Below are 15,394 nucleotides of genomic sequence, written 5' to 3' on the forward strand. Positions count from 1 at the left end.
GTCCTCAGAGTTGCTGATCGCATTTTGAGAATTCAATGCCCGAATTTGAAAGCAGAATCCAAGGAAACTAATAAAAAAACTCATAAATCTTCCTATAACCCATATTGAAAAATAATGCTACAAGGAACTAACAAATGAGGCACTTGTTTCATAATGAGAACCGGTTCTCGTAAAACCCATTTCAACTACTGGAATTTATGGTATGAGTTTTTTGATCTTCTATAATCTTCAATATCAAAAGAACAAACAACCAATAACAAGGACAATAGCAATTCAATGAAACTAATGATTAGAAGAATAATGTAATAACAGATACGAAGTAGATTGAATGGCAAGGGAAAGACAAATTTGTTAGAAAGATTGAGAAAAATTAAAGTAATTAAGAAAAAGCGATTAGCTTTTGATTTCATGTGTAGGGGTAGTTTTGGTATTAGGAAAAATTATTTGATGACTTAACATGAGGAGAGTGATATTAAAATAAAATAAAAAAAGATGAGAAACTTGATATTTCGCCATAGAGTTCAGAAGAGGGGAGTGATATCTCCTAATCAAATAATTAAAAATTAAAGAAAATTACATCGCCACCCCTGAACTTTGCTTTACAATCAATGTCATCTCATGTACTTTTTTAAATAATACAAACACCCCTTAGATTTAAAAAATAACAAATCCATCCCTATCATTAGTTTTCCGATTAAGTGATAATAGAATTGTTAGTTTTTTCCTAAATGGCCAAAATACCCCTATTTAATGTGACTTTACTCATTTGCCCTTGGCTTTAATTAAAACCCTGAACAAACCATTATTCACAAAACCTTCGACCTGAGAAGAGAAGAAGCACTCTACCAGTTCGCTGACCTGCAAGTTGTGCGGGGAACCCTGTTGCTCCCACCTTCAATCTCTCTCCCATGGAGCATACATCATCAATCCGAGAAAGCTAGAGGCCTTAGCAGGCAACGATGGCGGCAAGAGGAGGGGAACGAGGAGGCTTTGGCCGTGGTTTCGACCACGGTGGTGGTCGTGGAGACCGTGGACAAGGCCACGGAGGTCGCCGTGGTGGTGGTCACCGTTAAGAGGAGGAGAAGTGGGTATCCGTTACCAAACTAGGGCGACTAGTGAAAGAAGGAAGAATAAAAAATTTGGAACACATCTACCTCCACTCACTTCCATCGAAGGAACATCTGATTGTGGAAACCCTCCTACCTAATCTAAGGATGAGGTTATGAAGATCATGCCTGTTAGAAACAGGCCAGAGCAGGTCAAATAACTCGTTTTAAGGCCATTGTTGTTGTTGGTGATGGTAATGGCCATGCCGGATTGGGTGTGAAGTGTAGCAAGGAGGTTGCTACTGCCATTCGTGGATCTATCATTCTGGCGAAGTTGTCTGTGATCCCAGTTAGGAAGGGTTACCGGGTAATAAGATCGGAAGGCCACACACCGTTCCTTGTAAGGTTACGGGTAAGTGTAGCTCTGTTACGATTCGGATGGTTCCTGCTGCACGGGGTGCTGGTATTGTCGCTGCTAGGTAAGAAGGTTCTGTAGTTCGCTGGTATTGAAGAGAAAATTTGGATTTCAAATCACAACGTCATAGAGATCTGCTCTCTCTGTTCAAGCCCCAATTCCTGCAAGCATCGTCGCTTCCAGAGTCCTATCAAATCACCATTAATTGATTGGCACCTTCTCCTTCGTGTATGTGTCCTGCAATTCATTTTACAATGAATTTTAAATTTCTGAACTTTTTCATAATCACAATTTTTATTTCGGTCCCTCGAAGGGAGGGCTGGAGCTGGACACGAACCTTCGCGGAAGCCCTAAAGTTTTTTTTTTCACTAAAACCCATCAGTGTTTTGAAGAAATCATTGGGCTATGCTGGAGTTGAGGTAGAAGATGTCTCAAGGGCAAATGAGTAAAGTCACATTAAGTGGGGGGTATTTTGGCCATTTAAGAAAAAACTGACAGTTTTATCAACACTTAACAGGAAAGGTTAACGGTACTACGATAAGGATGGATTTTTAATTTTCTAAATCTAGAGGGGTGTTTGTGTTATTTTGAAAAATACATGAGATGGCATTGATTAGAGGACAAAGTTCAGACGGTGACGGTGTAATTTTCTTTAAAAATTAAAAACATCTAACTATTTTTCACCTTCATCCCTCTCTCTCTCTCTCTCTCGCCTCTCTTCTCTCTTCTCTCTTCTTTACTCTCTCTCTCATCCTCTTTCTCTTCTCTCCTCTCTCCTTCTCTCTCCCCCAAACCCTATAAACATATGGATTGACCAATTGGATTCGCTAGAATTGGGTTGGCCTCTCCCTCCTTATATCTAGAAATCCTATGGATTGACAAATCTAGATTGACCATAATTGAGTTTGCTAGGGTCAATTCCAAGTTTGAACTAAGTATCCCTGACTTGCAATCGATAATGAACAATGTTATATAATGTATTATACACTAGGCATACCAAACCTATTTTTTACCATATAGTCTATTATATTTAGCAATAGCCAAATTATTATTGTTTATAGTCCATAATCTGTTATTATGATTGAATATTAATAAAATAGGTAATAAAAATAGACTATGCCAAAGAGAGCCTTGGTAATTAGTTATCCATTGGTTTCTATATCATTCATCTTTCCCTTCAAATGATAAACAATGATTTGACATTGAATAGTTAACTACATGATTTCAATATTAGTTATTTGCTTAGTAATTAGTTATCCATTAGTTTTTATATCAATCATCGTTCCCTTACAATGACAAACAATTATTTCATTTTTAATAATGAGTTTGTTACAAACTCTATTTATATATTGATTTCAACATTATTTATCTTTCCCTTATAATTTATTACATGAACACATTAAATCAATTTAGTATTCTTTAATTGTTTGACTTGGAGAATATGATTTAAAGCTCTTTTACTGAATATTTCCTCATTAGAAGTTATGAATGTAAAACTTCATTTTGGTTCAAGCTCTAAAACAAACCGATCTAAATTAGTATCAATCATACATTCTAAAATCAAAATAAACCAAAATCATACCAAAACCCAAATCGACTGAAAACCAAAGTTCCTTAATCGATCTCCCTCATTATTAGTTTGAAACTGATTCAATCCAACTAACAAACGGACCATTTGACACCCTTATATGTATAAAAAAAAAATCAATAAAGAAAATAAATTTTACAAACAAAAATTAGGAGGATTCTGTGAACAATTTGGCTATTCTCCCCTCAGACCTCCAACAAAGCATAAACATAAATATTCCAGTAAATATTACAAAAAACTTTATAAACCAGACAAATACATTCCTCGCAAACCTTTTACTACCCCTGAATTTTATCAAAAATCATCTAAAAAGCCAAAGTATAACAAACCTTAGGAAGTTTGATCTGGTTTGGGATTTTTAGGTGTCTTGAAAGGCCTTTTGTATTTGTTATACTTTGGCATTTTAGAGGATTTTTGATAAAATTCAGGGGTAGTAAAAGGTTTGTGAGGAATGTATTTGTCCGGTTTATAAAGTATATATATATATATATATATATATATAAGGCATACAAGGTCAGAGAGGAAATTGATTGATGACCATGCTGCTCTTATTCCGTTCGATTTTTTTTTTCTCTAATTATATGACTTTTTGAAATAGTTTGAGTTTGGTCCCATATGGTCAAACTCATAGAGGAAATATATTGTTAGACCCATTTGATAACCATACTGCTCTTATCCCACTAATTCCAATTGAATTTATTTTTTATGATTTCGTGATTTTTTTATTTTTGGATAATGGATTGGCATTTGGTAATAGTGTTTTAAAAACAATTATGTAATAGAAAACATATCATAATCAACATTTGGTTAGTATGCACCTCAAAATTCACACAGATTTCATCTCCCCGTAGACTTATGGATATGTACAATGTGTAATATTGAAGGTGAGATGGAGTCGGTGGATCCAATAGATCACGACTGTGAAAGATTCTAGATTGGAATATATAAAGAAATTAAACAATATGATATAGATGATACTGATGATGATCTTCTTTTACACATATATATATATATGTGTGTGTGTGTGTGTGTGTGTGTGTGTGAGTTAATTGATTTATGTAAAATGTACAAGCAGCCTAAGTATCTTCCTTTTGAGGAATCAGTTCAAACGTGGTTTAAGCATTTCTAATGTCAAAGCCTTGAAGATTAAGTTCTATCATAGACCGGTGAACTTGAAATTTTCAACGGAAATTCAACCATACCAATTCTATGAGGACTTATTAGATTATAATAAGGCTTAAGAAATGGCACCTAGTTATTCAACTTATATGATGCTTCTTATTGCTTATAATGGGTAACTAGGTTCCCTTTGTTTTGTTTTGTTTTTTTTTTTTTTGTTTTTTTTGGTTATTTGCAACATTGGACTATGGTATATATAACCGAGAACTTGTGGCCATCTAGGTGATGACACAACAGACTCTCTCATTCCTGCTAACTCGTACTCCACCCAAGGATCACAGGGCAGGTAACCCAACACTAATAACACACGTCTATCCCGATAGAAGCTTTATAAATTTCAAGAAATATAATCAAAACATAACACATAGAGCCCTGTTCTTTAAACTCGGTTTATTGAACGGTCTGTTTGGTTTGGTCTTGCAGGGTCTGAACAGGCACGGGTTGATGCAATACTTTATGGTATATGACTGCAAAGGTGACGTCAAATGCTGGGTGACCGGATAAGATTGAGCCGGCACCAGAGATGATTCGTACGCCTAAGTCGTGCCCTTGCACATATCACAAGCCCATGTACGAATAGGAAAGGCACGTTACCATATGTGAATGATAAGAACATTGTCCAAATATGTGGCGAGAGTAAGATATATGTTAAGACTTCGTTTTCCTCCGAAATACAGCAAGGTTGCCTTGTTTGGCCAACTGGTGTCACTGGTAGGTGCGAGACCCACTTATTGGGGTATTGTGGACCCCAGCATACCAAACTTGGATGAGCACGTGTATTTCGAGCTCCTCGTCATAATGAGGTCTTACATGTCTGATGATGTCGGCTACTTCACTCGGAAACGCGATTTGTTGTGTCTTGGTCCATAAGTGGGCAAAACCAAACATGCCTTAGAAAATATTTATAACACTAGGGTATAAATAACCTTTATATCTCTCTCTCCCTCATTTATGGTTTTCAGCAAAGTTTTGTGAGTGGAGTAAAGAAAAGGAAGAAAAGAGGAAGAAGAAGAAGAAGAAGACTAGAGAAGAGGCTTCCCCCTTGGATCCCGTAGCCATGTTTTGCCTTTTCGCCGTCGACATTGTCACTGATGTCTTGAGATCTACATCTTGAGGTAATACCATAAACCCTTGAGATATGATAAAACCCTTTGTGTGTGTGGTTGAATCTAGGGAATAATGAAATCGATATGTGATTTCCTTGAAGGATTTAAGAAGGGAAGCAAGGATTTGGGAGTTATTGAAGTGGCATTTGAGTTTGGGAGGAGAAATCCCAAGATTTGGGGTTTTTCAAGCTAAGGTATGATTTCTTCCCCAAATATTGTCAATGGCTTAGATCCATGGAACAATCAAGTAGATGAGGCTTAGGAAGTGTGGGGAATGAAGTGGGAATCACCCTATTGAGGTTCTAAGAGGTGGAATGTAGAAAAGAAGGAAAACAACAAAACCCGAGGAATACCGATGGGTAGGACCGAAGAGTGCACACTTACCAGTGTGACTCGCCTGTCTCTTTGGGTCTACTGGTGGGTAGGACCAGCGGGTGCCAAACCTACCAGTATGACCCATCGACCTGGACAGTTTGCACAGGTGGGTTCTCCTACCCACCTGTAGCTCAAATGAGCTATGATTGAACTCAAACTCATCGATAACCTTATTCACGCTATTAAATGTATCGTGACTATATCTTACGTGAGTTACAATCCCAAATTGGATGTATCTCTAAACTTTTTATATGTGCTAGGTTTTGAGAAACTCATCTTCTCACTCCGGATCTTAATCGTACTGCGAGTGCGTATTCTCTTACAGAAATAAGTAAGTGGGGAGAGGACTTTGATATTAATTTTCTGAGTGTTTTTGGCATTCTATTCATTCATAGACTATATTGACATTCCGATTGCCATTCCCATGCATATGCTTGATGTATGAATGATGCATTTAGAATTGAACATGTTATATCTTAAATTTCTAAATGCTTATTACATGCTTGGAATTATGAGAATGGATTTATCATATGATGTGGTAAGGTGATGATTTTTCCGAACATGTGTGGGATTTCTAGATTAGATGCCGTAGTTGGCTTGGAAACAAATGCATTGGTACATCGTGGAATGGGACACAGAAGTGCTATGCAGTTGTACACAGTAGGAGCATGTGGTTAGGATTTCATTTTTCCTTGTGCTACGACCCTTCCCAACAGGGGTTTATGTGTTAGGTTACCACTGGGGGAAAGCATCGATCATGGACCGCCGTGGTGGTTAGAAGTATGTCTGACTGATCATTAGGACAATTGGAAACCTTGGTAATATATTTAGAGGGCCAATCGTACTGTTTTTAATTTCTGTTGTGGTTTAGCCATAACTTACTTTTCTGTTGTGGTTCAGCCACAATTTACTTTTTCAAATATTCACGATGAGCCTTTTTTGACAACCCTATGGGCGTATCGTGCAATGGAGAATGCATCTCAAACTTGGGGCATACACGTACTATAGTTGTGAGTAGCACGTTACCTATGACCTATTAATGATTGTTTAGGTGTAATAGAATTAAAATGAATCTCATGCATATAGTATCATTTGAAATGCATTTGCTTGTGTGCGTCTTTCTTCCATTTACTGAGCTAGTGAGCTCACCCCTCATGTACACACCTTTTTAGATAATTTTATAGGCTACTCAGTAGAGGAGCCCGTGCCGAGTCCTATCAACGAAACCCTAGTGGAGGATTGGTGGGTTCCCGAAGAATTCGAACACGATAATAGCTGCTCATGTGAGGGTTATGTTGTAGGGCAACAGTGACTGATTCTATTTACTATACTCTTTCTGATTTTATTGGTATATTTCCCTTTTTGTGCTCTCGATAGTTAAATTGCTATTTCTTGTGTAAATATCATGCCTACGGGCCCACATGTAAAATACTTTATATATGACAATTTGGGTATCAAGAGTATATGGGAAAGTACAGGTAATCATTTATGACAAGACTTCCGCTGAATAATTATATTATATTCCATGATTACTTGTGGCTTGTTGTGATGTGGTTACAATATCAGATGATCTTCGTGGTTTTGGGTTATCCTGAGGGAACCCAGTCACCGATCTGGTTCTATGTGAACAGGGCGTGACATAACATGGTAATGTTAACTCCATAAGGCCTAAATGTATGGTGGCAAAGTGTATGTGCACAAAAGGATAATAGTTCTCTCAAAAGGACAATTGTCCTTCCCACGGGAGATGGCGCTTGGACGTGACAACGAAAAGGAACAACGATCCTGCTCGACGAAGATCCACCACGTCAGTTAGCTAAACCTGAAGATAAGTCGTATGGACTATAGCGACAACAACTAAGCATGAGTACAATACCACCCGACTAGGCCAAAAGTAACGCTATAGGAGAGGGGGCATTATGTTATGACAAAATACGCAACCACTAGGAGCACACCACCTGAATAGAGCAGCGCAGCATGAGCAAGCACAAATGTCCCCAGTTCGAGCCTAGACGAACGACCTAGTCCCAACTAAGCTACATTCCTGGTCAAAGCAACTGCTATCTAGTTGGGTGTAGTCGGTCCATCGATATAAGTGGTTAGACTAGTTACCGAGCGAGTAGACACAAGTGTAAGAAGAGCGGTATGTGTGGGCAGCTGCACCATGCCTAAACTATAACTAGTAGATAGGGATAAGGATGTGAATTTGTAATCGAAACCGTTTACCAAAACCGAACCGATCCGTTTACACCGAAACCGTAAAACCGTTTAGTAAATGGTGCGGTTATGGTTTCAAGTTTCAGGCCGATTAGCTAAACGGGTTGGGTCCGTTTTAACTACGAAACCCATTGGTTTCAAACCGAATTGAAACCATTTAAATCGATCCAATTAATCCGTATAACAATTAAATAAAGCAGAGGCAGTAATATGTATAACAATTAACAATTAAATTAAGTGCCCATCATGCTTTTGTATGATTTATTGTAATTCAATTCAAGTTTAGGCTCTAGATCATGAACTTGTATTCCATATATGTTACTATGTTATTATATTATCATAAATGGGGTGTTTTGGCTGAACCACCTGTCATTTTAATATTTTATGTCGTAAAAGGCTGGATTTGGATGTTGTATGATATTAGTTCTAAATGTTTGAGAATGGCAATGCAAAGAAATAACACTAGATTATCAAATTAAGACATACCATCGTTAATATATAATCTTTTATTTGTAGTTGCCAATTATTTTTGGATAAGCTTATGATCTTCAGTTTAGAGATGGTTGCAAGTTATAACAAACCGATTGTGAACCGTTTTACAATCCATATGGAATAAACCGAAATCGAAACTGTTTACTAAACGGTCACGGTTTCAGAAAGTGGAACCATTTAGTAAATGGTGCGGTTATGGTTTTAGTCAAATAAATATGAACCGAACTGATCCGCACGATTTAAACCAAAACCGAACCAATTAACACTATTAGATAGGGATAATACCAGAACCATGACCATACGATTGGCCCAAAGCCGCATCTTAAGCATAGCAACAAGTAATATATCATCGGATGCTCGAGATAAATGGGTCGGCAACCGAGCCACTGACTCCAGGTTGCTCGGTACTTGATGTTGTGGGATTCCTCAATGGAATATGCCTCTTATACGTTGCACTCGTAATCTAGTACACTAGGCAAGGATTGGACATGTCCTAGTCGGGAGAGGGTTCTCAAGAGGACTCCAAATCATCCATACGAGGAAGGATATCTCTTAGGATGCACGGGGTACGTGGATTTTCCATAATTGGGACGTCCTCCCGATTCACTTTCTTAATACAACTTTTGCTATGTATGGACTCCTACTAGTGCTAGGAAGCATGCCAAATTGGGATTCTCTCTCTCTCTCTCTCTCTCTCTCTCTCTCTCTCTCTCTCTCTATTGCCACCATTCATCAACTATAAATACCCAGGTAAGCCACCCTTTTGAGGGATCGAGACTTTTTCATTCTTACTAGAATTTTTGTTTGCATAGAGATTTGACTTAGACATCAGAGAGTCCCTCGCCGGATTAGCCCGACACTCATTCTCTTGTATTTGTTCCTATGTGTAGGTTTTAAGAGCTGCCTAGGATGATTTTTTTTTCCCGCAACATCATGACATTTAAACATTTCAAAACATAAAGCTATGTGAATCAAGCATGAAGATCACTGAAAATATGACAATGCAAATATGGTATGTTTTATCAAGCTTATGCCTCGATCTTTATCTCTATTCGTATTGTCTATGTGATCTATCAATCTAATTACGTATATACGAGACATATCGATGATCATATGGCCTCTATCTCTATGTAGTGGTGTCAAATGGTGCAGTTCCAATTATTTGATTCAATTCCGATAAGTTTACATTTTGATAAGGTGAAATCAAACTGCACCGAATAGGAATAAGCTGAAATCATAATAGTTTTCCTTCGATTTTAATCTTACCAGTTTCTATTCGGGTTTTGTTATCCAGTTCACAACTGGTTTATAATCTTAGTTTTAGAAAACAATTTGTAATATGTTTAATTTGGTTCATATTTACATGTGACGACTTGTAGTGCTGGCTGAATGTTGTTTGGAGAACAAGGCTATAAATAGTAACATCAATTATAACTTAAAAACATAAACCAATTACTTGAGAAACCATGTGCCCCACTTGAGGCTGATTGTAGGTGTGATGTCCAAGTGGCAAGAGAATGTGAAGCCAAGGTTGCCATGCATCAAGAAATATGCTACAAGCTTGTATGAGACAATTCAACCATGAAAGATAAGCTACGGGAGCAATCCCGCTTGCACATTGAGAGTGTTGAGGTATATATCAATGACTATGACTATTTGTCTCTCATTGATTACTAACGGTTATTGGCTATGGACTACCCTATTGTTATTTGTGCAGGGAGTTTTAAACAATACATAGGACCACTAGGTGGGCTTATGTAGTAATGTTTAAATCCCAATTTATTACTGCCTTTGGGTCATGGCGTTCTAGGGAATACATAGGATCCGTATGCAACAGAAGTTTTGTAGGGTTTGCAGGATTAAGAGACAAGAATGGCAAAAAAAAAAAAAGAAAGATCTGGTTAGCTAATCAATAGTCGTAGCACATGAGAGACAACAATGAAGGATGTTCGTGAGAGTTATGTGGTGTCACATGGTAGGGAAATTTACAGCGCCACTTCCTAGAGAATGTCACTATTAGAGAGACACACCTGCTTAATACCAAATTACATTTACACCCCCTACCGCCAATCACTATTAGGGAATATACCTTAAATGTTGACATTTGCTGATATATTTTTTCTAAATTTTGAAATACCCTTGTAAAAAGTGAAGTATCTAATATACCCTCTCTTTAACCCCCTAACCCCAAGTCCAATCTAAGCTTCTTCATCCCCAAAATCCCCTAACCCTCATCACATGCCCTCACCTCATACCCATCATCTTCATCCCCAAATCGTGAAGAGCATAGCAGCAGTAGTAACTAATCAGGATAATCTCAAGAACAATAGGAAGAGTAATAGGGGGGATGATCATGTGCTTGTGAGTGTGAAAGCCCAAAGGTGAAATCTCTTATTGCATCTATAGAGTCCAATGAAGAAATAGAGATCGTCAGATCGATCATTAATGGCTCGGAAGAGGATTAACCCATGTCGATATTTGGAGAAGACCGAATATGAGGAGATCTGAAAGAGTGGGATCATCAAACAGGTGTTTAGAAGTAAGGTTCGAAGGTAAAAGCTTTAGGAAGAAGTCTCTAGTTAATGTATCCCAACATTATCATAATTGATTACTAAAAAAATGACAAGAACTCACACTCTCATCCCTCAACTTCTCTCTCTCTCTCTCTTTCTCTCTCGTTTCTTAGTTCTAATCCAACTGTCTTTCCTTCACGGAAGAATCTGCAACATTCTTCTCTCTATAAACTTTCTATTTATTGCGACATAGTATTATGTTGCACATTGGTTGTCCTTGTTGGCAACCTTAGCCACGTGTCAATGATGAGATGGTCAGAGATGATGTCGTGGTTGTGTATGATCACTGAGTTATCTTGATAGTGCTCACATATGTGTCACATATTGCATGTGTGAAAATGGAAGTAGTGTGTGAAGGACCCTTCATTAAAAGGAGAGAAATCATTATTTTATACAGTGACAACACATTTGAGGGTATTTTCAATCCCATTTTTGAGATTCATGCATTACATCTGGGTTGAGGTATAAACATGAGAAATGTGGTTCTTTGAGTCCTCTATCCATAGGAAAAATAATCAGGTCAATCGTGAAACATAGCCAACCTAGTTTCTCATGATGGGTTCAGTTCTCATGACTTCAAATTGAATTTTGAGATATATTGAAGAATAATTAGAGGAATTATATTTTTACAAAAGTTGTAGATACTTGAGTCTATTTTCAAAAGCAACAAGAATAGGCTCATTTGGAGCTATATATAAAAAAGTTATGACTCCCGCACTAAAGTAAGATCAATATGCCATAGTAGATTTTGGTCTGAACCGGGTGGTTAAACCTACACGATTTTGGGGCTTTTGTTGGACCTTCTTAAGTGGATTTTGGGGATTTCTTTCATAACTTCTTGAATAACAAAAAGAAGAAAAGCCCTAGGAGAGAGAAGAGGAGAAAAGAGAAAAAGAAGCCAAATGTTTGTGTGCTCTCATTCCTAAATCTTGAGAAGAACATTTGTTTGAAGATTTTTGTGTATTGAATGCTTCAATGCCATCACCACCAAGCTTTAGAAGCCATTAAAGACAACATTGAAGGTCGGAGAGGGTTTTTAGAGTTCATTAAAGACAAAGAATCTTTTTGTGTGTGATAGAAAAAGAAAAAGAATAAGGAGAAGATAAAGAAGATGATGTTCTCTTGAAGGTTCAAGATTAGCCATCAAAGAGATAAAATGGAAAATTCCAGTGTATCTGGGAATCTCATAAAAGCTCTCCACCCCTTGCTAGTCAAGGAAGGTAATCTCTATTCACCAAGTCCTATTTGTATGACCTAGGTTGTTAAAGTTGCATAACCTAATGCATTTATTGTAAGGGGAGGGATTTGTACTCATATTTATCATCATACAAACTGTGAAAAATGAGGGCGAAACCCTAGCATGAGTACTGTGTCATGTTGAAGCAGGTGTCATAGCACTTGGACTGTTATAGCAGCCACAAGCTAGTTGAGTATTGAGCAAAATACAAAACTCATAAAGGGTGTTGCTCCGTGGAGTAGGTAGTGAGCCGAACCACGTATATCTTGTGTCATAGTGTATGCTTATATATTGGAGTGTGTGGACTATGAATGCGTGTAGGATGGGTATGTTTGTCTGGTAGACCATTCCACTGAGTGATGCAAGGTGGACAAACATACGATTGTGTGTGTTGAACATAATATAGGGTAGCTTCAAACATACATCTCCAAGAAAGATTTTATAGAAGCTGTTCACCCACCCTCTCAGTGTCAACTTGGGATTAACATATTAATTCCCTTTTTTTCTTAGGATCCTAATTCCAAATCCTCTCAATGGGAATATCCAGTGTGAAAACCAAGATTGGAGTTTCTCGATTCTCACTACAATCACAAGATTCACAATCTACAATCTTTCCTTCATCTTCTTCTTTAACTGCTGAAGTTTCACTTCCTGAAAAAATTAAATCGAGCTTTCTAACTGAAACTGCCTTCAATTGTCCATTTCCCCAAGAGTATGTGTCTTGAGATGATGTCTTTTGTAAATATGTGTTTCCTAAAGGATCTGTTGTCTCCTTCTCCATGAGGAGTTTCATCCTCGAGTTGGGACAAAATCCCCATCATATAGGATAAGTTTGCGCAGGGATGGAGAAGGGGAGAAGGGTTTTGCACCTCTCAAACCCACGATGAATGTGAGAGGTATTGAGGGGTTAATGTAAAATAGGATGGAGATATGTGTTTTAGTCAAAAGGGTAAAATCATCATTTCAAAACCTCACTTAACAGACACAGAAGATAGGGGGTGAGAACGCAATTTGGTATTAAGCAAGGGGTGTCTCTCTAATAGTGGCATTCTCTAGGGGGTAGTGTTGTAAATTACCCTATATGATGTTAATACTCTTTAACGCTTTGATTTATGTTTCTACTATTAAGAAAGATAATTTGTTTATGCATGTAGCTTGCAAGTTAGCCCAAAGGGCCCGGGTATACGAACAATCTCAAAGTATACAATTAATGTACTCATGTCCATACGGTTTTATTTTATTTCTTATACGAAAAAGGGGAAATATTTCTGCAGGAGTGTAACCAACATTAGTGCTCCCATAGGCTTCTCTCTTCGCCTCCCCTAACTTCTCTGCCCCCTAAAATGATTCCAGTTAGGGGGCATTTACTGGGCATTTCATGCCGGCATTGGCAACACTCCTAGGCAAGATACTAAAACAAAAAATGTACCTTTCCCCATCAAAGTCATATTGTTTGATTTTTCCTCCAATAAATGTAACCATTTAAGACAACACATGGAAGACATACCATTTTTTTTTCTTCTGTAAATCTTGGAAGACATATGTAAAGTCATATTGTTTGATTTTTCTCCAACAAAGGTAACTATTGCATTAGAAAACTATACCTAGGCCATCCTTGGATCATGCACAAGAGTAAAATCACAAGAGAGTGAGCGTCAGGTTGATCTGGTGGGGGACCCTCCAATGCCTATGCCAGATTCTTCATAAACATATAGTTTCAGTAAGAATAACAATAAAAAAAAAGGATCATTTGGAAAGGGGTTTACCTAGGTTTTTATAGTTGGAGATGACGACTTCTCATGGAGGGTTCCGATTTGCTAGTTGCCCATCTTATGTACGAGTCTCTATAGAGATTGTTCCCATTATGAGAGTTTCTTGTACCAACCATACGGCCCGTATCTCGAAGAATATGGCGAGATTCCCTTCCTTTTAGGGAAGGTTTGATTTTTTAGTGGGAGTCTTGCTTGGATCCACTCCGTATCTCATGGTACGCGAGTCAGGCACGCTCAACTCCCTTCTTTGGGGTATATCTTGGCAAGGTCTTAGACCGAACATCAAGGGCAAATGATAACTGCAAAGTTGCTCGTTCTGAGCGACAGATAATATGTTTGATGGATTGAATACATGGGAACTCACCGTTCAATTGAGAATCGTGCAGTTACATGAACCATTCGCATGTGGCGCCTATTCTTGATATTGACTTAGCAGTTTGACTATTGAAGCTCTCTTAATGCTTTTAGTTAGTTGGCTATTGCCTAAAGTGTCTGTCCGAGGTTAGGTGGGCTATGATCGGTCTAGCCCAACCGCTTGACCGTATCCGCATCTTGGGATCGCTCAACAGGCATTGCCATATTCTAGCCATAAAAGTAAGCATTTTTGGGGGGGGGGGTATAAAATAAAGGTAACCTTTCAAGGCAACACTTGGAAGACATATGTTGGAGAAAACTTTGACTTTGTTTTGGATCGGTCATGGCCGACCAGGCTGGTTCTAATCGATTCACACAGATATAGATTGGAATCGGCATTGACCGAGATTTTCGATTTTAATAACCTTGACAAGGGTTTATTTTTTTGGTAGATTGACAAGAACTCATGCTATGTTTGGTAGACAAGAGAAGAAATGGAAAAAGTATAATTTTTTTTGTTTAAGAATTTCTCTTTGTGCTTGGCATGTCTTAATCTAAGAGAAGATTCGGTTTTCAAATTTCAAAATTCCCTTTGGGAATTGTGAAGTTTTATTTTGCTATAAAAAAAAAACCAAAAACACAAGAAAACATGAGAAAATACAAAAAATTTCCTTTTCTTGTCTTTTCTTCCCTTCTCTTTTATTCTAATGATAACCAAATATACATATATATATATATATTTTTTTTTTTTCTCACCATTTCATTTATGGTAAAAGTTTTTTTGGTCGGCACTCCAGCTAACCGTATAGCTGGTCGGACCAATCTCATCCTTTTAAATGGAATCCAAAAATCCCAACCGTTCGTTACAATACTTATCCAATACCTAATTCTTTGCGATATACGATATACCAAATCTAATACGAAATAATTTCATTCCCTACCTAAACTTTCTTCCCGACCGCGATTACCCTGCTGAGAGTGTTCTCATCCGCCACCAAGTCCAACAGAAATTTGTGCAAATGCGTTTCTCCCGCGAGTTG

The 15,394-nt window shown here is 37.7% G+C and overlaps 1 protein-coding gene and 1 pseudogene across 2 annotated transcripts in view; one reads left to right on the top strand and one right to left on the bottom strand.

Moving 5' to 3' along the window:
* LOC122078028 (B3 domain-containing protein At3g19184-like) overlaps nucleotides 1–15,394 on the bottom strand; it is a 48,928-nt gene that overhangs the window by 16,149 nt on the left and 17,385 nt on the right. The gene's annotated exons all lie outside the window — the stretch shown is intronic.
* LOC122078049 lies at nucleotides 835–1,746 on the top strand (annotated as a pseudogene).

This window comes from Macadamia integrifolia, chromosome 1, assembly GCF_013358625.1.
Source record: "Macadamia integrifolia cultivar HAES 741 chromosome 1, SCU_Mint_v3, whole genome shotgun sequence".
In the NCBI taxonomy this organism is placed as follows: Eukaryota; Viridiplantae; Streptophyta; class Magnoliopsida; order Proteales; family Proteaceae; genus Macadamia; species Macadamia integrifolia.